The 20,165-nt window shown below is 40.4% G+C and overlaps 1 protein-coding gene across 1 annotated transcript in view; it reads left to right on the forward strand.

Moving 5' to 3' along the window:
• Window positions 1-900: 900 nt before the first annotated feature.
• The window catches only part of LOC121563379 (2-hydroxyacylsphingosine 1-beta-galactosyltransferase-like), a gene marked incomplete at its 3' end in the record, with an annotated part of 114,762 nt that continues 95,497 nt past the window's right edge, over window positions 901-20,165 (forward strand). The window contains exon 1 of the mRNA XM_045216708.1: window positions 901-1,125. The remainder of the gene's footprint in view (window positions 1,126-20,165) is intronic.

Genomic DNA, 20,165 nt, shown 5'->3' on the forward strand with positions numbered 1-20,165 from the left:
ATATCTCTATAACCTATACTTACTAGGATTGTTGTATATATTTCCTATAACCTATACTTACTAGGATTTATATATATATATCGTCTATAACCTATACTTACTAGGATTGTTGTATATATCTTGAATAACTTGTATTTAGTAGGATTGTTGTAGTATTCAAATAATATTTTCATGTGGGTGTGTGGCTGTTGACGGTTGGCCTTACCTAACTGACTGTTGAGAGGGTCAACAGAGCACGCAGAAATAGTCCCTCTTCCATTTACACTGTCAACAATACACCTGGTGAAGCATTCCAGGTGAAGCTGGTTGAGAGAATGCCAAGAGTGTGCAAAGCTGTCATCAAGGCAAAGGGTGGCTACTTTGAATAATCTAAAATCTAAAATATATTTTGATTTGTTTAACACTTTTTTTGGTTACTACATGATTCCATATGTGTTATTTCATAGTTTTGATGTCTTCACTATTATTCTACAATGTAGAAAATAGCAAACATAAAGAAAAACCCTGGAATGAGTAGGTGTGTCCAAACTGCTGACTGGTACTGTATATTTACATTGCCAAAGCAAGTCTCTCCCTCTCTCTCTCTCTCTCTCTCTCTCTCTCTCTCTCTCTCTCTCTCTCTCTCTCTCTCTCTCTGTCTCGCTCTCTCTCTCTCTGTCTCGCTCTCTCTCTCTCTCTCTCTCTCTCTCTCTCTATCTCTCTCTCTCTCTCTCTCTCTCTCTCTCTCTCTCTCTGTCTCGCTCTCTCTCTCTCTCTCTCTCTCTCTCTCTCTCTCTCTCTCTCTCTCTCTCTCTCTCTCTCTCTCTCTCTCTCTCTCTCTCTCTCTCTCTCTCATGTCGGAGGTTGCCTGGCCCGGAGCTAAGTCCCGCCCCGGGAAAAACAGTCGAGTTGGACCGGAGACGCAGCACATCACCTAACTCCGGACGCATCTGGACCGGAGCCGCAGCACATCAACTAACCCGCTCTCCATTTACCACTTTATTTTGCGGCGCTGACAGTTTTTTGAGGATTTATTATTCATTTATTCATTTTTCAACCTGTCGTTCAGGTGGAATCTGGATAGTCTGGTCTGGTGTGAATACCTCCCCTCCCCTCTCCCTTTCTACAGGGTTTAAAGGAACTAAGGTAAGCCGAAACGTCCCCCTGGTATCCAGCAGCAACAGGTGTCCGTGTGTGTGTGTATGCGCGCGCGCTTGCGTGTGTGTGCGTGTGTGTGTGTGTGCGTGTGGTTTCGACTTATGCAGGTACAACATAGCCTACAGATACCCTCGTATTTATGACCGAATAGCAGGAAAGTTGTAGCGTCTAATAGACGCGGTTGACATAGAGCGCTGCTTTAAAAGTTTAAAAGTTAAACGAGAGAGAGAGAGAGGGAGAGGTAGAGAACGAGAGAGATAGAGAGGGAGAGAGAGAGATAGAGAGCGGGAGAGGGAGAGGGAGAGGGAGAGAGAGGGGGGAGAGGGAGAGAGAGAGTCGTTACCAAAACAGTACACCAATGCAGGTACAACTCCCCGTAGGTAGTCTAGGTTGTCTTGCACACAGTCAGTGTTTTTCCGCTGGTCACACAGTGTGAGTGTCTTTCTCGATCTCTCACAACGTCTCACCCTTTCTGTAACTCTCTCTGCATCTATCCATACCTCCATTCATCCCTTTCTGTCTCTGTCCGTGTGCACACAAAGTCTACCCTATTTTCTTACAATTGAGACAATAGAAAATGGGACGTTCCCTGTAGTTTGGAAATAATTTCCATATACCTCACCTCTCAAACTCAAACATTGACACAGAGAGAGAGCAGAGCACGCGGCATTACGAAGCCTCTACCTAGGGCACACAGGGTAGCTCTGCCTTCTAAATGGCCCCCTGTTCCCTTTACAGTGTGCTATTTAGGACACACAGGGTAGCTCTGCCTTCTAAATGGCCCCCTGTTTCCTTTACAGTGTGCTATTTAGGACACACAGGGTAGCTCTGCCTTCTAAATGGCCCCCTGTTTCCTTTACAGTGTGCTATTTAGGACACACAGGGTAGCTCTGCCTTCTAAATGGCCCCCTGTTTCCTTTACAGTGTGCTATTTAGGACAAGAGGCTGTATAGTGAATTTGGTGCCATTTGGGACGCATGCTGAATGTCACATGACCATGTGACCAGGATCTCCTCCTAGTAACTATAGTAACTACAGACAGTAGTCTAACCGTTCTACCTTAGTTAATGTTGATCCATGAGGTCAGTAGTCTAACCGTTCTACCTTAGTTAATGTTGATCCATGAGGTCAGTAGTCTAACCGTTCTACCTTAGTTAATGTTGATCCATGAGGTCAGTAGTCTAACCGTTCTACCTTAGTTAATGTTGATCCATGAGGTCAGTAGTCTAACCGTTCTACCTTAGTTAATGTTGATCCATAAGGTCAGTAGTCTAACCGTTCTACCTTAGTTAATGTTGATCCATGAGGTCAGTAGTCTAACCGTTCTACCTTAGTTAATGTTGATCCATAAGGTCAGTAGTCTAACCGTTCTACCTTAGTTAATGTTGATCCATAAGGTCAGTAGTCTAACTGTTCTACCTTAGTTAATGTTGATCCATGAGGTCAGTAGTCTAACCGTTCTACCTTAGTTAATGTTGATCCATGAGGTCAGTAGTCTAACCGTTCTACCTTAGTTAATGTTGATCCATAAGGTCAGTAGTCTAACCGTTCTAGCTTAGTTAATGTTGATCCATGAGGTCAGTAGTCTACCCGTTCTACCTTAGTTAATGTTGATCCATAAGGTCAGTAGTCTAACCGTTCTACCTTAGTTAATGTTGATCCATGAGGTCAGTAGTCTAACCGTTCTACCTTAGTTAACGTTGATCCATAAGGTCAGTAGTCTAACCGTTCTACCTTAGTTAATGTTGATCCATGAGGTCAGTAGTCTAACCGTTCTACCTTAGTTAATGTTGATCCATGAGGTCAGTAGTCTAACCGTTCTACCTTAGTTAATGTTGATCCATGAGGTCAGTAGTCTAACCGTTCTACCTTAGTTAATGTTGATCCATAAGGTCAGTAGTCTAACCGTTCTACCTTAGTTAATGTTGATCCATGAGGTCAGTAGTCTAACCGTTCTACCTTAGTTAATGTTGATCCATGAGGTCAGTAGTCTAACCGTTCTACCTTAGTTAATGTTGATCCATGAGGTCAGTAGTCTAACCGTTTCTACCTTAGTTAATGTTGATCCATGAGGTCAGTAGTCTAACCGTTCTACCTTAGTTAATGTTGATCCATGAGGTCAGTAGTCTAACCGTTCTACCTTAGTTAATGTTGATCCATGAGGTCAGTAGTCTAACCGTTCTACCTTAGTTAATGTTGATCCATAAGGTCAATAGTCTAACCGTTCTACCTTAGTTAATGTTGATCCATGAGGTCAGTAGTCTAACCGTTCTACCTTAGTTAATGTTGATCCATGAGGTCAATGTTGATCCATGAGGTCAGTAGTCTACCCGTTCTACCTTAGTTAATGTTGATCCATGAGGTCAGTAGTCTAACCGTTCTACCTTAGTTAATGTTGATCCATAAGGTCAGTAGTCTAACCGTTCTACCTTAGTTAATGTTGATCCATGAGGTCAGTAGTCTACCTGTTCTACCTTAGTTAATGTTGATCCATAAGGTCAGTAGTCTAACCGTTCTACCTTAGTTAATGTTGATCCATGAGGTCAGTAGTCTACCTGTTCTACCTTAGTTAATGTTGATCCATGAGGTCAGTAGTCTAACCGTTCTACCTTAGTTAATGTTGATCCATGAGGTCAGTAGTCTAACCGTTCTACCTTAGTTAATGTTGATCCATAAGGTCAGTAGTCTAACCGTTCTACCTTAGTTAATGTTGATCATGAGGTCAGTAGTCTAACCGTTCTACCTTAGTTAATGTTGATCCATGAGGTCAGTAGTCTAACCGTTCTACCTTAGTTAATGTTGATCCATGAGGTCAGTAGTCTAACCGTTCTACCTTAGTTAATGTTGATCCATGAGGTCAGTAGTCTAACCGTTCTACCTTAGTTAATGTTGATCCATGAGGTCAGTAGTCTAACCGTTCTACCTTAGTTAATGTTGATCCATAAGGTCAGTAGTCTAACCGTTCTACCTTAGTTAATGTTGATCCATGAGGTCAGTAGTCTAACCGTTCTACCTTAGTTAATGTTGATCCATAAGGTCAGTAGTCTAACCGTTCTACCTTAGTTAATGTTGATCCATGAGGTCAGTAGTCTAACCGTTCTACCTTAGTTAATGTTGATCCATGAGGTCAGTAGTCTAACCGTTCTACCTTAGTTAATGATGATCCATGAGGTCAGTAGTCTAACCGTTCTACCTTAGTTAATGTTGATCCATAAGGTCAGTAGTCTAACCGTTCTACCTTAGTTAATGTTGATCCATGAGGTCAGTAGTCTAACCGTTCTACCTTAGTTAATGTTGATCCATGAGGTCAGTAGTCTAACCGTTCTACCTTAGTTAATGTTGATCCATGAGGTCAGTAGTCTAACCGTTCTACCTTAGTTAATGTTGATCCATGAGGTCAGTAGTCTAACCATTCTACCTTAGTTAATGTTGATTCATGAGGTCAGTAGTCTAACCGTTCTACCTTAGTTAATGTTGATCCATAAGGTCATTAGTCTACCTGTTCTACCTTAGTTAATGTTGATCCATGAGGTCAGTAGTCTAACCGTTCTACCTTAGTTAATGTTGATCCATGAGGTCAGTAGTCTAACCGTTCTACCTTAGTTAATGTTGATCCATAAGGTCAGTAGTCTACCTGTTCTACCTTAGTTAATGTTGATCCATGAGGTCAGTAGTCTAACCGTTCTACCTTAGTTAATGTTGATCCATGAGGACAGTAGTCTAACCGTTCTACCTTAGTTAATGTTGATCCATGAGGTCAGTAGTCTAACCGTTCTACCTTAGTTAATGTTGATCCATGAGGTCAGTAGTCTAACCGTTCTACCTTAGTTAATGTTGATCCATGAGGTCAGTAGTCTAACCGTTCTACCTTAGTTAATGTTGATCCATGAGGTCAGTAGTCTAACCGTTCTACCTTAGTTAATGTTGATCCATGAGGTCAGTAGTCTAACCGTTCTACCTTAGTTAATGTTGATCCATGAGGTCAGTAGTCTAACCGTTCTACCTTAGTTAATGTTGATCCATGAGGTCAGTAGTCTAACCGTTCTACCTTAGTTAATGTTGATCCATAAGGTCAGTAGTCTAACCGTTCTACCTTAGTTAATGTTGATCCATGAGGTCAGTAGTCTAACCGTTTCTACCTTAGTTAATGTTGATCCATGAGGTCAGTAGTCTAACCGTTCTACCTTAGTTAATGTTGATCCATGAGGTCAGTAGTCTAACCGTTCTACCTTAGTTAATGTTGATCCATGAGGTCAGTAGTCTAACCGTTCTACCTTAGTTAATGTTGATCCATGAGGTCAGTAGTCTAACCGTTCTACCTTAGTTAATGTTGATCCATGAGGTCAGTAGTCTACCTGTTCTACCTTAGTTAATGTTGATCCATGAGGTCAGTAGTCTACCTGTTCTACCTTAGTTAATGTTGATCCATGAGGTCAGTAGTCTAACCGTTCTACCTTAGTTAATGTTGATCCATAAGGTCAGTAGTCTAACCGTTCTATCTTAGTTAATGTTGATCCATGACGTCAGTAGTCTACCCGTTCTACCTTAGTTAATGTTGATCCATGAGGTCAGTAGTCTAACCGTTCTACCTTAGTTAATGTTGATCCATGAGGTCAGTAGTCTAACCGTTCTACCTTAGTTAATGTTGATCCATGAGGTCAGTAGTCTAACCGTTCTACCTTAGTTAATGTTGATCCATGAGGTCAGTAGTCTAACCGTTCTACCTTAGTTAATGTTGATCCATGAGGTCAGTAGTCTAACCGTTCTACCTTAGTTAATGTTGATCCATGAGGTCAGTAGTCTAACCGTTCTACCTTAGTTAATGTTGATCCATGAGGTCAGTAGTCTAACCGTTCTACCTTAGTTAATGTTGATCCATGAGGTCAGTAGTCTAACCGTTCTACCTTAGTTAATGTTGATCCATGAGGTCAGTAGTCTAACCGTTCTACCTTAGTTAATGTTGATCCATGAGGCCAGTAGTCTAACCGTTCTACCTTTGTTAATGTTGATCCATGAGTTCAGTAGTCTAACCGTTCTACCTTAGTTAATGTTGATCCATGAGGTCAGTAGTCTAACCGTTCTACCTTAGTTAATGTTGATCCATGAGGTCAGTAGTCTAACCGTTCTACCTTAGTTAATGTTGATCCATGAGGTCAATGTTGATCCATGAGGTCAGTAGTCTACCCGTTCTACCTTAGTTAATGTTGATCCATGAGGTCAGTAGTCTAACCGTTCTACCTTAGTTAATGTTGATCAATAAGGTCAGTAGTCTAACCGTTCTACCTTAGTTAATGTTGATCCATGAGGTCAGTAGTCTACCTGTTCTACCTTAGTTAATGTTGATCCATGAGGTCAGTAGTCTAACCGTTCTACCTTAGTTAATGTTGATCCATGAGGTCAGTAGTCTAACCGTTCTACCTTAGTTAATGTTGATCCATAAGGTCAGTAGTCTAACCGTTCTACCTTAGTTAATGTTGATCCATGAGGTCAGTAGTCTAACCGTTCTACCTTAGTTAATGTTGATCCATGAGGTCAGTAGTCTAACCGTTCTACCTTAGTTAATGTTGATCCATGAGGTCAGTAGTCTAACCGTTCTACCTTAGTTAATGTTGATCCATGAGGTCAGTAGTCTAACCGTTCTACCTTAGTTAATGTTGATCCATGAGGTCAGTAGTCTAACCGTTCTACCTTAGTTAATGTTGATCCATGAGGTCAGTAGTCTAACCGTTCTACCTTAGTTAATGTTGATCCATGAGGTCAGTAGTCTACCTGTTCTACCTTAGTTAATGTTGATCCATGAGGTCAGTAGTCTAACCGTTCTACCTTAGTTAATGTTGATCCATAAGGTCAGTAGTCTAACCGTTCTACCTTAGTTAATGTTGATCCATGAGGTCAGTAGTCTACCCGTTCTACCTTAGTTAATGTTGATCCATGAGGTCAGTAGTCTAACCGTTCTACCTTAGTTAATGTTGATCCATGAGGTCAGTAGTCTAACCGTTCTACCTTAGTTAATGTTGATCCATGAGGTCAGTAGTCTAACCGTTCTACCTTAGTTAATGTTGATCCATGAGGTCAGTAGTCTAACCGTTCTACCTTAGTTAATGTTGATCCATGAGGTCAGTAGTCTAACCGTTCTACCTTAGTTAATGTTGATCCATGAGGTCAGTAGTCTAACCGTTCTACCTTAGTTAATGTTGATCCATGAGGTCAGTAGTCTAACCGTTTCTACCTTAGTTAATGTTGATCCATGAGGTCAGTAGTCTAACCGTTCTACCTTAGTTAATGTTGATCCATGAGGTCAGTAGTCTAACCGTTCTACCTTAGTTAATGTTGATCCATGAGGTCAGTAGTCTAACCGTTCTACCTTAGTTAATGTTGATCCATGAGGTCAGTAGTCTAACCGTTCTACCTTAGTTAATGTTGATCCATGAGGTCAGTAGTCTAACCGTTCTACCTTAGTTAATGTTGATCCATGAGGTCAGTAGTCTAACCGTTCTACCTTAGTTAATGTTGATCCATGAGGTCAGTAGTCTAACCGTTCTACCTTAGTTAATGTTGATCCATGAGGTCAGTAGTCTAACCGTTCTACCTTAGTTAATGTTGATCCATGAGGTCAGTAGTCTAACCGTTCTACCTTAGTTAATGTTGATCCATGAGGTCAGTAGTCTAACCGTTCTACCTTAGTTAATGTTGATCCATGAGGTCAGTAGTCTAACCGTTCTACCTTAGTTAATGTTGATCCATGAGGTCAGTAGTCTAACCGTTCTACCTTAGTTAATGTTGATCCATGAGGTCAGTAGTCTAACCGTTCTACCTTAGTTAATGTTGATCCATGAGGTCAGTAGTCTAACCGTTCTACCTTAGTTAATGTTGATCCATGAGGTCAGTAGTCTAACCGGTTCTACCTTAGTTAATGTTGATCCATGAGGTCAGTAGTCTAACCGTTCTACCTTAGTTAATGTTGATCCATGAGGTCAGTAGTCTAACCGGTTCTACCTTAGTTAATGTTGATCCATGAGGTCAGTAGTCTAACCGTTCTACCTTAGTTAATGTTGATCCATGAGGTCAGTAGTCTAACCGTTCTACCTTAGGTTAATGTTGATCCATGAGGTCAGTAGTCTAACCGTTCTACCTTAGTTAATGTTGATCCATGAGGTCAGTAGTCTAACCGTTCTACCTTAGTTAATGTTGATCCATGAGGTCAGTAGTCTAACCGTTCTACCTTAGTTAATGTTGATCCATAAGGTCAGTAGTCTAACCGTTCTACCTTAGTTAATGTTGATCCATGAGGTCAGTAGTCTAACCGTTCTACCTTAGTTAATGTTGTCGGAATGTTGATCCATGAGGTCAGTAGTCTAACCGCTTCTACCTTAGTTAATGTTGATCCATGAGGTCAGTAGTCTAACCGTTCTACCTTAGTTAATGTTGATCAATAAGGTCAGTAGTCTAACCGTTCTACCTTAGTTAATGTTGATCCATGAGGTCAGTAGTCTACCTGTTCTACCTTAGTTAATGTTGATCCATGAGGTCAGTAGTCTAACCGTTCTACCTTAGTTAATGTTGATCCATGAGGTCAGTAGTCTAACCGTTCTACCTTAGTTAATGTTGATCCATGAGGTCAGTAGTCTAACCGTTCTACCTTAGTTAATGTTGATCCATGAGGTCAGTAGTCTAACCGTTCTACCTTAGTTAATGTTGATCCATAAGGTCAGTAGTCTAACCGTTCTACCTTAGTTAATGTTGATCCATGAGGTCAGTAGTCTAACCGTTCTACCTTAGTTAATGTTGATCCATGAGGTCAGTAGTCTAACCGTTCTACCTTAGTTAATGTTGATCCATGAGGTCAGTAGTCTAACCGTTCTACCTTAGTTAATGTTGATCCATAGGAGGTCAGTAGTCTAACCGTTCTACCTTAGTTAATGTTGATCCATGAGGTCAGTAGTCTAACCGTTCTACCTTAGTTAATGTTGATCAATGAGGTCAGTAGTCTAACCGTTCTACCTTAGTTAATGTTGATCCATGAGGTCAGTAGTCTAACTGTTCTACCTTAGTTAATGTTGATCCATAAGGTCAGTAGTCTAACCGTTCTACCTTAGTTAATGTTGATCCATGAGGTCAGTAGTCTAACCGTTCTACCTTAGTTAATGTTGATCCATGAGGTCAGTAGTCTAACCGTTCTACCTTAGTTAATGTTGATCCATGAGGTCAGTAGTCTAACCGTTCTACCTTAGTTAATGTTGATCCATGAGGTCAGTAGTCTAACCGTTCTACCTTAGTTAATGTTGATCCATGAGGTCAGTAGTCTAACCGTTCTACCTTAGTTAATGTTGATCCATGAGGTCAGTAGTCTAACCGTTCTACCTTAGTTAATGTTGATCCATGAGGTCAGTAGTCTAACCGTTCTACCTTAGTTAATGTTGATCCATGAGGTCAGTAGTCTAACCGTTCTACCTTAGTTAATGTTGATCCATGAGGTCAGTAGTCTAACCGTTCTACCTTAGTTAATGTTGATCCATGAGGTCAGTAGTCTAACCGTTCTACCTTAGTTAATGTTGATCCATGAGGTCAGTAGTCTAACTGTTCTACCTTAGTTAATGTTGATCCATAAGGTCAGTAGTCTAACCGTTCTACCTTAGTTAATGTTGATCCATGAGGTCAGTAGTCTACCCGTTCTACCTTAGTTAATGTTGATCCATGAGGTCAGTAGTCTAACCGTTCTACCTTAGTTAATGTTGATCCATGAGGTCAGTAGTCTAACCGTTCTACCTTAGTTAATGTTGATCCATGAGGTCAGTAGTCTAACCGTTCTACCTTAGTTAATGTTGATCCATGAGGTCAGTAGTCTAACCGTTCTACCTTAGTTAATGTTGATCCATGAGGTCAGTAGTCTAACCGTTCTACCTTAGTTAATGTTGATCCATGAGGTCAGTAGTCTAACCGTTCTACCTTAGTTAATGTTGATCCATGAGGTCAGTAGTCTAACCGTTCTACCTTAGTTAATGTTGATCCATGAGGTCAGTAGTCTAACCGTTCTACCTTAGTTAATGTTGATCCATGAGGTCAGTAGTCTAACCGTTCTACCTTAGTTAATGTTGATCCATGAGGTCAGTAGTCTAACCGTTCTACCTTAGTTAATGTTGATCCATGAGGTCAGTAGTCTAACCGTTCTACCTTAGTTAATGTTGATCCATGAGGTCAGTAGTCTAACCGTTCTACCTTAGTTAATGTTGATCCATGAGGTCAGTAGTCTAACCGTTCTACCTTAGTTAATGTTGATCCATGAGGTCAGTAGTCTAACCGTTCTACCTTAGTTAATGTTGATCCATGAGGTCAGTAGTCTAACCGTTCTACCTTAGTTAATGTTGATCCATGAGGTCAGTAGTCTAACCGTTCTACCTTAGTTAATGTTGATCCATGAGGTCAGTAGTCTAACCGTTCTACCTTAGTTAATGTTGATCCATGAGGGTCAGTAGTCTAACCGTTCTACCTTAGTTAATGTTGATCCATGAGGTCAGTAGTCTAACCGTTCTACCTTAGTTAATGTTGATCCATGAGGTCAGTAGTCTAACCGTTCTACCTTAGTTAATGTTGATCCATGAGGTCAGTAGTCTAACCGTTCTACCTTAGTTAATGTTGATCCATGAGGTCAGTAGTCTAACCGTTCTACCTTAGTTAATGTTGATCCATGAGGTCAGTAGTCTAACCGTTCTACCTTAGTTAATGTTGATCCATGAGGTCAGTAGTCTAACCGTTCTACCTTAGTTAATGTTGATCCATGAGGTCAGTAGTCTAACCGTTCTACCTTAGTTAATGTTGATCCATGAGGTCAGTAGTCTAACCGTTCTACCTTAGTTAATGTTGATCCATGAGGTCAGTAGTCTAACCGTTCTACCTTAGTTAATGTTGATCCATGAGGTCAGTAGTCTAACCGTTCTACCTTAGTTAATGTTGATCCATGAGGTCAGTAGTCTAACCGTTCTACCTTAGTTAATGTTGATCCATGAGGTCAGTAGTCTAACCGTTCTACCTTAGTTAATGTTGATCCATGAGGTCAGTAGTCTAACCGTTCTACCTTAGTTAATGTTGATCCATGAGGTCAGTAGTCTAACCGTTCTACCTTAGTTAATGTTGATCCATGAGGTCAGTAGTCTACCTGTTCTACCTTAGTTAATGTTGATCCATGAGGTCAGTAGTCTAACCGTTCTACCTTAGTTAATGTTGATCCATGAGGTCAGTAGTCTAACCGTTCTACCTTAGTTAATGTTGATCCATGAGGTCAGTAGTCTAACCGTTCTACCTTAGTTAATGTTGATCCATGAGGTCAGTAGTCTAACCGTTCTACCTTAGTTAATGTTGATCCATGAGGTCAGTAGTCTAACCGTTCTACCTTAGTTAATGTTGATCCATGAGGTCAGTAGTCTAACCGTTCTACCTTAGTTAATGTTGATCCATGAGGTCAGTAGTCTAACCGTTCTACCTTAGTTAATGTTGATCCATGAGGTCAGTAGTCTAACCGTTCTACCTTAGTTAATGTTGATCCATGAGGTCAGTAGTCTAACCGTTCTACCTTAGTTAATGTTGATCCATGAGGTCAGTAGTCTAACCGTTCTACCTTAGTTAATGTTGATCCATGAGGTCAGTAGTCTAACCGTTCTACCTTAGTTAATGTTGATCCATGAGGTCAGTAGTCTAACCGTTCTACCTTAGTTAATGTTGATCCATGAGGTCAGTAGTCTAACCGTTCTACCTTAGTTAATGTTGATCCATGAGGTCAGTAGTCTAACCGTTCTACCTTAGTTAATGTTGATCCATGAGGTCAGTAGTCTAACCGTTCTACCTTAGTTAATGTTGATCCATGAGGTCAGTAGTCTAACCGTTCTACCTTAGTTAATGTTGATCCATGAGGTCAGTAGTCTAACCGTTCTACCTTAGTTAATGTTGATCCATGAGGTCAGTAGTCTAACCGTTCTACCTTAGTTAATGTTGATCCATGAGGTCAGTAGTCTAACCGTTCTACCTTAGTTAATGTTGATCCATGAGGTCAGTAGTCTAACCGTTCTACCTTAGTTAATGTTGATCCATGAGGTCAGTAGTCTAACCGTTCTACCTTAGTTAATGTTGATCCATGAGGTCAGTAGTCTAACCGTTCTACCTTAGTTAATGTTGATCCATGAGGTCAGTAGTCTAACCGTTCTACCTTAGTTAATGTTGATCCATGAGGTCAGTAGTCTAACCGTTCTACCTTAGTTAATGTTGATCCATGAGGTCAGTAGTCTAACCGTTCTACCTTAGTTAATGTTGATCCATGAGGTCAGTAGTCTAACCGTTCTACCTTAGTTAATGTTGATCCATGAGGTCAGTAGTCTAACCGTTCTACCTTAGTTAATGTTGATCCATGAGGTCAGTAGTCTAACCGTTCTACCTTAGTTAATGTTGATCCATGAGGTCAGTAGTCTAACCGTTCTACCTTAGTTAATGTTGATCCATGAGGTCAGTAGTCTAACCGTTCTACCTTAGTTAATGTTGATCCATGAGGTCAGTAGTCTAACCGTTCTACCTTAGTTAATGTTGATCCATGAGGTCAGTAGTCTAACCGTTCTACCTTAGTTAATGTTGATCCATGAGGTCAGTAGTCTAACCGTTCTACCTTAGTTAATGTTGATCCATGAGGTCAGTAGTCTAACCGTTCTACCTTAGTTAATGTTGATCCATGAGGTCAGTAGTCTAACGTTCTACCTTAGTTAATGTTGATCCATGAGGTCAGTAGTCTAACCGTTCTACCTTAGTTAATGTTGATCCATGAGGTCAGTAGTCTAACCGTTCTACCTTAGTTAATGTTGATCCATGAGGTCAGTAGTCTAACCGTTCTACCTTAGTTAATGTTGATCCATGAGGTCAGTAGTCTAACCGTTCTACCTTAGTTAATGTTGATCCATGAGGTCAGTAGTCTAACCGTTCTACCTTAGTTAATGTTGATCCATGAGGTCAGTAGTCTAACCGTTCTACCTTAGTTAATGTTGATCCATGAGGTCAGTAGTCTAACCGTTCTACCTTAGTTAATGTTGATCCATGAGGTCAGTAGTCTAACCGTTCTACCTTAGTTAATGTTGATCCATGAGGTCAGTAGTCTAACCGTTCTACCTTAGTTAATGTTGATCCATGAGGTCAGTAGTCTAACCGTTCTACCTTAGTTAATGTTGATCCATGAGGTCAGTAGTCTAACCGTTCTACCTTAGTTAATGTTGATCCATGAGGTCAGTAGTCTAACCGTTCTACCTTAGTTAATGTTGATCCATGAGGTCAGTAGTCTAACCGTTCTACCTTAGTTAATGTTGATCCATGAGGTCAGTAGTCTAACCGTTCTACCTTAGTTAATGTTGATCCATGAGGTCAGTAGTCTAACTCGTTCTACCTTAGTTAATGTTGATCCATGAGGTCAGTAGTCTAACCGTTCTACCTTAGTTAATGTTGATCCATGAGGTCAGTAGTCTAACCGTTCTACCTTAGTTAATGTTGATCCATGAGGTCAGTAGTCTAACCGTTCTACCTTAGTTAATGTTGATCCATGAGGTCAGTAGTCTAACCGTTCTACCTTAGTTAATGTTGATCCATGAGGTCAGTAGTCTAACCGTTCTACCTTAGTTAATGTTGATCCATGAGGTCAGTAGTCTAACCGTTCTACCTTAGTTAATGTTGATCCATGAGGTCAGTAGTCTAACCGTTCTACCTTAGTTAATGTTGATCCATGAGGTCAGTAGTCTAACCGTTCTACCTTAGTTAATGTTGATCCATGAGGTCAGTAGTCTAACCGTTCTACCTTAGTTAATGTTGATCCATGAGGTCAGTAGTCTAACCGTTCTACCTTAGTTAATGTTGATCCATGAGGTCAGTAGTCTAACCGTTCTACCTTAGTTAATGTTGATCCATGAGGTCAGTAGTCTAACCGTTCTACCTTAGTTAATGTTGATCCATGAGGTCAGTAGTCTAACCGTTCTACCTTAGTTAATGTTGATCCATGAGGTCAGTAGTCTAACCGTTCTACCTTAGTTAATGTTGATCCATGAGGTCAGTAGTCTAACCGTTCTACCTTAGTTAATGTTGATCCATGAGGTCAGTAGTCTAACCGTTCTACCTTAGTTAATGTTGATCCATGAGGTCAATGTTGATCCATGAGGTCAGTAGTCTAACCGTTCTACCTTAGTTAATGTTGATCCATGAGGTCAGTAGTCTAACCGTTCTACCTTAGTTAATGTTGATCCATGAGGTCAGTAGTCTAACCGTTCTACCTTAGTTAATGTTGATCCATGAGGTCAGTAGTCTAACCGTTCTACCTTAGTTAATGTTGATCCATGAGGTCAGTAGTCTAACCGTTCTACCTTAGTTAATGTTGATCCATGAGGTCAGTAGTCTACCCGTTCTACCTTAGTTAATGTTGATCCATGAGGTCAGTAGTCTAACCTGTTCTACCTTAGTTAATGTTGATCCATGAGGTCAGTAGTCTACCCGTTCTACCTTAGTTAATGTTGATCCATGAGGTCAGTAGTCTAACCGTTCTACCTTAGTTAATGTTGATCCATGAGGTCAGTAGTCTAACCGTTCTACCTTAGTTAATGTTGATCCATGAGGTCAGTAGTCTAACCGTTCTACCTTAGTTAATGTTGATCCATGAGGTCAGTAGTCTAACCGTTCTACCTTAGTTAATGTTGATCCATGAGGTCAGTAGTCTAACCGTTCTACCTTAGTTAATGTTGATCCATGAGGTCAGTAGTCTAACCGTTCTACCTTAGTTAATGTTGATCCATGAGGTCAGTAGTCTAACCGTTCTACCTTAGTTAATGTTGATCCATGAGGTCAGTAGTCTAACCGTTCTACCTTAGTTAATGTTGACAGAGGTCTGTAATGTTGATCCATGAGGTCAGTAGTCTAACCGTTCTACCTTAGTTAATGTTGATCCATGAGGTCAGTAGTCTAACCGTTCTACCTTAGTTAATGTTGATCCATGAGGTCAGTAGTCTAACCGTTCTACCTTAGTTAATGTTGATCCATGAGGTCAGTAGTCTAACCGTTCTACCTTAGTTAATGTTGATCCATGAGGTCAGTAGTCTAACCGTTCTACCTTAGTTAATGTTGATCCATGAGGTCAGTAGTCTAACCGTTCTACCTTAGTTAATGTTGATCCATGAGGTCAGTAGTCTACCTGTTCTACCTTAGTTAATGTTGATCCATGAGGTCAGTAGTCTACCTGTTCTACCTTAGTTAATGTTGATCCATGAGGTCAGTAGTCTAACCGTTCTACCTTAGTTAATGTTGATCCATGAGGTCAGTAGTCTAACCGTTCTACCTTAGTTAATGTTGATCCATGAGGTCAGTAGTCTAACCCGTTCTACCTTAGTTAATGTTGATCCATGAGGTCAGTAGTCTAACCGTTCTACCTTAGTTAATGTTGATCCATGAGGTCAGTAGTCTAACCGTTCTACCTTAGTTAATGTTGATCCATGAGGTCAGTAGTCTAACCGTTCTACCTTAGTTAATGTTGATCCATGAGGTCAGTAGTCTAACCGTTCTACCTTAGTTAATGTTGATCCATGAGGTCAGTAGTCTAACCGTTCTACCTTAGTTAATGTTGATCCATGAGGTCAGTAGTCTAACCGTTCTACCTTAGTTAATGTTGATCCATGAGGTCAGTAGTCTAACCGTTCTACCTTAGTTAATGTTGATCCATGAGGTCAGTAGTCTAACCGTTCTACCTTAGTTAATGTTGATCCATGAGGTCAGTAGTCTAACCGTTCTACCTTAGTTAATGTTGATCCATGAGGTCAGTAGTCTAACCGTTTCTACCTTAGTTAATGTTGATCCATGAGGTCAGTAGTCTAACCGTTCTACCTTAGTTAATGTTGATCCATGAGGTCAGTAGTCTAACCGTTCTACCTTAGTTAATGTTGATCCATGAGGTCAGTAGTCTAACCGTTCTACCTTAGTTAATGTTGATCCATGAGGTCAGTAGTCTAACCGTTCTACCTTAGTTAATGTTGATCCATGAGGTCAGTAGTCTAACCGTTCTACCTTAGTTAATGTTGATCCATGAGGTCAGTAGTCTAACCGTTCTACCTTAGTTAATGTTGATCCATGAGGTCAGTAGTCTAACCGTTCTACCTTAGTTAATGTTGATCCATGAGGTCAGTAGTCTAACCGTTCTACCTTAGTTAATGTTGATCCATGAGGTCAGTAGTCTAACCGTTCTACCTTAGTTAATGTTGATCCATAAGGTCAGTAGTCTAACCGTTCTACCTTAGTTAATGTTGATCCATGAGGTCAGTAGTCTAACCGTTCTACCTTAGTTAATGTTGATCCATGAGGTCAGTAGTCTAACCGTTCTACCTTAGTTAATGTTGATCCATGAGGTCAGTAGTCTAACCGTTCTACCTTAGTTAATGTTGATCCATGAGGTCAGTAGTCTAACCGTTCTACCTTAGTTAATGTTGATCCATGAGGTCAGTAGTCTAACCGTTCTACCTTAGTTAATGTTGATCCATGAGGTCAGTAGTCTAACCGTTCTACCTTAGTTAGTGTTGATCCATGAGGTCAGTAGTCTAACCGTTCTACCTTAGTTAATGTTGATCCATGAGGTCAGTAGTCTAACCGTTCTACCTTAGTTAATGTTGATCCATGAGGTCAGTAGTCTAACCGTTCTACCTTAGTTAATGTTGATCCATGAGGTCAGTAGTCTAACCGTTCTACCTTAGTTAATGTTGATCCATAAGGTCAGTAGTCTAACCGTTCTACCTTAGTTAATGTTGATCCATGAGGTCAGTAGTCTAACCGTTCTACCTTAGTTAATGTTGATCCATGAGGTCAATGTTGATCCATGAGGTCAGTAGTCTACCCGTTCTACCTTAGTTAATGTTGATCCATGAGGTCAGTAGTCTAACCGTTCTACCTTAGTTAATGTTGATCAATAAGGTCAGTAGTCTAACCGTTCTACCTTAGTTAATGTTGATCCATGAGGTCAGTAGTCTACCTGTTCTACCTTAGTTAATGTTGATCCATGAGGTCAGTAGTCTAACCGTTCTACCTTAGTTAATGTTGATCCATGAGGTCAGTAGTCTACCGTTCTACCTTAGTTAATGTTGATCCATGAGGTCAGTAGTCTAACCGTTCTACCTTAGTTAATGTTGATCCATGAGGTCAGTAGTCTAACCGTTCTACCTTAGTTAATGTTGATCCATGAGGTCAGTAGTCTAACCGTTCTACCTTAGTTAATGTTGATCCATGAGGTCAGTAGTCTAACCGTTCTACCTTAGTTAATGTTGATCCATGAGGTCAGTAGTCTAACCGTTCTACCTTAGTTAATGTTGATCCATGAGGTCAGTAGTCTAACCGTTCTACCTTAGTTAATGTTGATCCATGAGGTCAGTAGTCTAACCGTTCTACCTTAGTTAATGTTGATCCATGAGGTCAGTAGTCTAACCGTTCTACCTTAGTTAATGTTGATCCATGAGGTCAGTAGTCTAACCGTTCTACCTTAGTTAATGTTGATCCATGAGGTCAGTAGTCTAACCGTTCTACCTTAGTTAATGTTGATCCATGAGGTCAGTAGTCTAACCGTTCTACCTTAGTTAATGTTGATCCATGAGGTCAGTAGTCTAACCGTTCTACCTTAGTTAATGTTGATCCATGAGGTCAGTAGTCTAACCGTTCTACCTTAGTTAATGTTGATCCATGAGGTCAGTAGTCTAACCGTTCTACCTTAGTTAATGTTGATCCATGAGGTCAGTAGTCTAACCGTTCTACCTTAGTTAATGTTGATCCATGAGGTCAGTAGTCTAACCGTTCTACCTTAGTTAATGTTGATCCATGAGGTCAGTAGTCTAACCGTTCTACCTTAGTTAATGTTGATCCATGAGGTCAGTAGTCTAACCGTTCTACCTTAGTTAATGTTGATCCATGAGGTCAGTAGTCTAACCGTTCTACCTTAGTTAATGTTGATCCATGAGGTCAGTAGTCTAACCGTTCTACCTTAGTTAATGTTGATCCATGAGGTCAGTAGTCTAACCGTTCTACCTTAGTTAATGTTGATCCATGAGGTCAGTAGTCTAACCGTTCTACCTTAGTTAATGTTGATCCATGAGGTCAGTAGTCTAACCGTTCTACCTTAGTTAATGTTGATCCATGAGGTCAGTAGTCTAACCGTTCTACCTTAGTTAATGTTGATCCATGAGGTCAGTAGTCTAACCCGCTCTACCTTAGTTAATGTTGATCCATAAGGTCAGTAGTCTAACCGTTCTACCTTAGTTAATGTTGATCCATGAGGTCAGTAGTCTAACCCGTTCTACCTTAGTTAATGTTGATCCATGAGGTCAAGATAATGTTGATCCATGAGGTCAGTAGTCTAACCGTTCTACCTTAGTTAATGTTGATCCATGAGGTCAGTAGTCTAACCGTTCTACCTTAGTTAATGTTGATCCATAAGGTCAGTAGTCTAACCGTTCTACCTTAGTTAATGTTGATCCATGAGGTCAGTAGTCTACCTGTTCTACCTTAGTTAATGTTGATCCATGAGGTCAGTAGTCTAACCGTTCTACCTTAGTTAATGTTGATCCATGAGGTCAGTAGTCTAACCTGTTCTACCTTAGTTAATGTTGATCCATGAGGTCAGTAGTCTAACCGTTCTACCTTAGTTAATGTTGATCCATGAGGTCAGTAGTCTAACCGTTCTACCTTAGTTAATGTTGATCCATGAGGTCAGTAGTCTAACCGTTCTACCTTAGTTAATGTTGATCCATGAGGTCAGTAGTCTAACCGTTCTACCTTAGTTAATGTTGATCCATGAGGTCAGTAGTCTAACCGTTCTACCTTAGTTAATGTTGATCCATGAGGTCAGTAGTCTAACCGTTCTACCTTAGTTAATGTTGATCCATGAGGTCAGTAGTCTAACCGTTCTACCTTAGTTAATGTTGATCCATGAGGTCAGTAGTCTAACCGTTCTACCTTAGTTAATGTTGATCCATGAGGTCAGTAGTCTAACCGTTCTACCTTAGTTAATGTTGATCCATGAGGTCAGTAGTCTAACCGTTCTACCTTAGTTAATGTTGATCCATGAGGTCAGTAGTCTAACCGTTCTACCTTAGTTAATGTTGATCCATGAGGTCAGTAGTCTAACCGTTCTACCTTAGTTAATGTTGATCCATGAGGTCAGTAGTCTAACCGTTCTACCTTAGTTAATGTTGATCCATGAGGTCAGTAGTCTAACCGTTCTACCTTAGTTAATGTTGATCCATGAGGTCAGTAGTCTAACCGTTCTACCTTAGTTAATGTTGATCCATGAGGTCAGTAGTCTAACCGTTCTACCTTAGTTAATGTTGATCCATGAGGTCAGTAGTCTAACCGTTCTACCTTAGTTAATGTTGATCCATGAGGTCAGTAGTCTAACCGTTCTACCTTAGTTAATGTTGATCCATGAGGTCAGTAGTCTAACCGTTCTACCTTAGTTAATGTTGATCCATGAGGTCAGTAGTCTAACCGTTCTACCTTAGTTAATGTTGATCCATGAGGTCAGTAGTCTAACCGTTCTACCTTAGTTAATGTTGATCCATGAGGTCAGTAGTCTAACCGTTCTACCTTAGTTAATGTTGATCCATGAGGTCAGTAGTCTAACCGTTCTACCTTAGTTAATGTTGATCCATGAGGTCAGTAGTCTAACCGTTCTAGCTTAGTTAATGTTGATCCATGAGGTCAGTAGTCTAACCGTTCTACCTTAGTTAATGTTGATCCATGAGGTCAGTAGTCTAACCCGTTCTACCTTAGTTAATGTTGATCCATGAGGTCAGTAGTCTAACCGTTCTACCTTAGTTAATGTTGATCCATGAGGTCAGTAGTCTAACCGTTCTACCTTAGTTAATGTTGATCCATGAGGTCAGTAGTCTAACCGTTCTACCTTAGTTAATGTTGATCCATGAGGTCAGTAGTCTAACCGTTCTACCTTAGTTAATGTTGATCCATGAGGTCAGTAGTCTAACCGTTCTACCTTA

Source organism: Coregonus clupeaformis, unplaced genomic scaffold (genome assembly GCF_020615455.1).
Source record: "Coregonus clupeaformis isolate EN_2021a unplaced genomic scaffold, ASM2061545v1 scaf0779, whole genome shotgun sequence".
Lineage (NCBI taxonomy): Eukaryota > Metazoa > Chordata > Actinopteri > Salmoniformes > Salmonidae > Coregonus > Coregonus clupeaformis.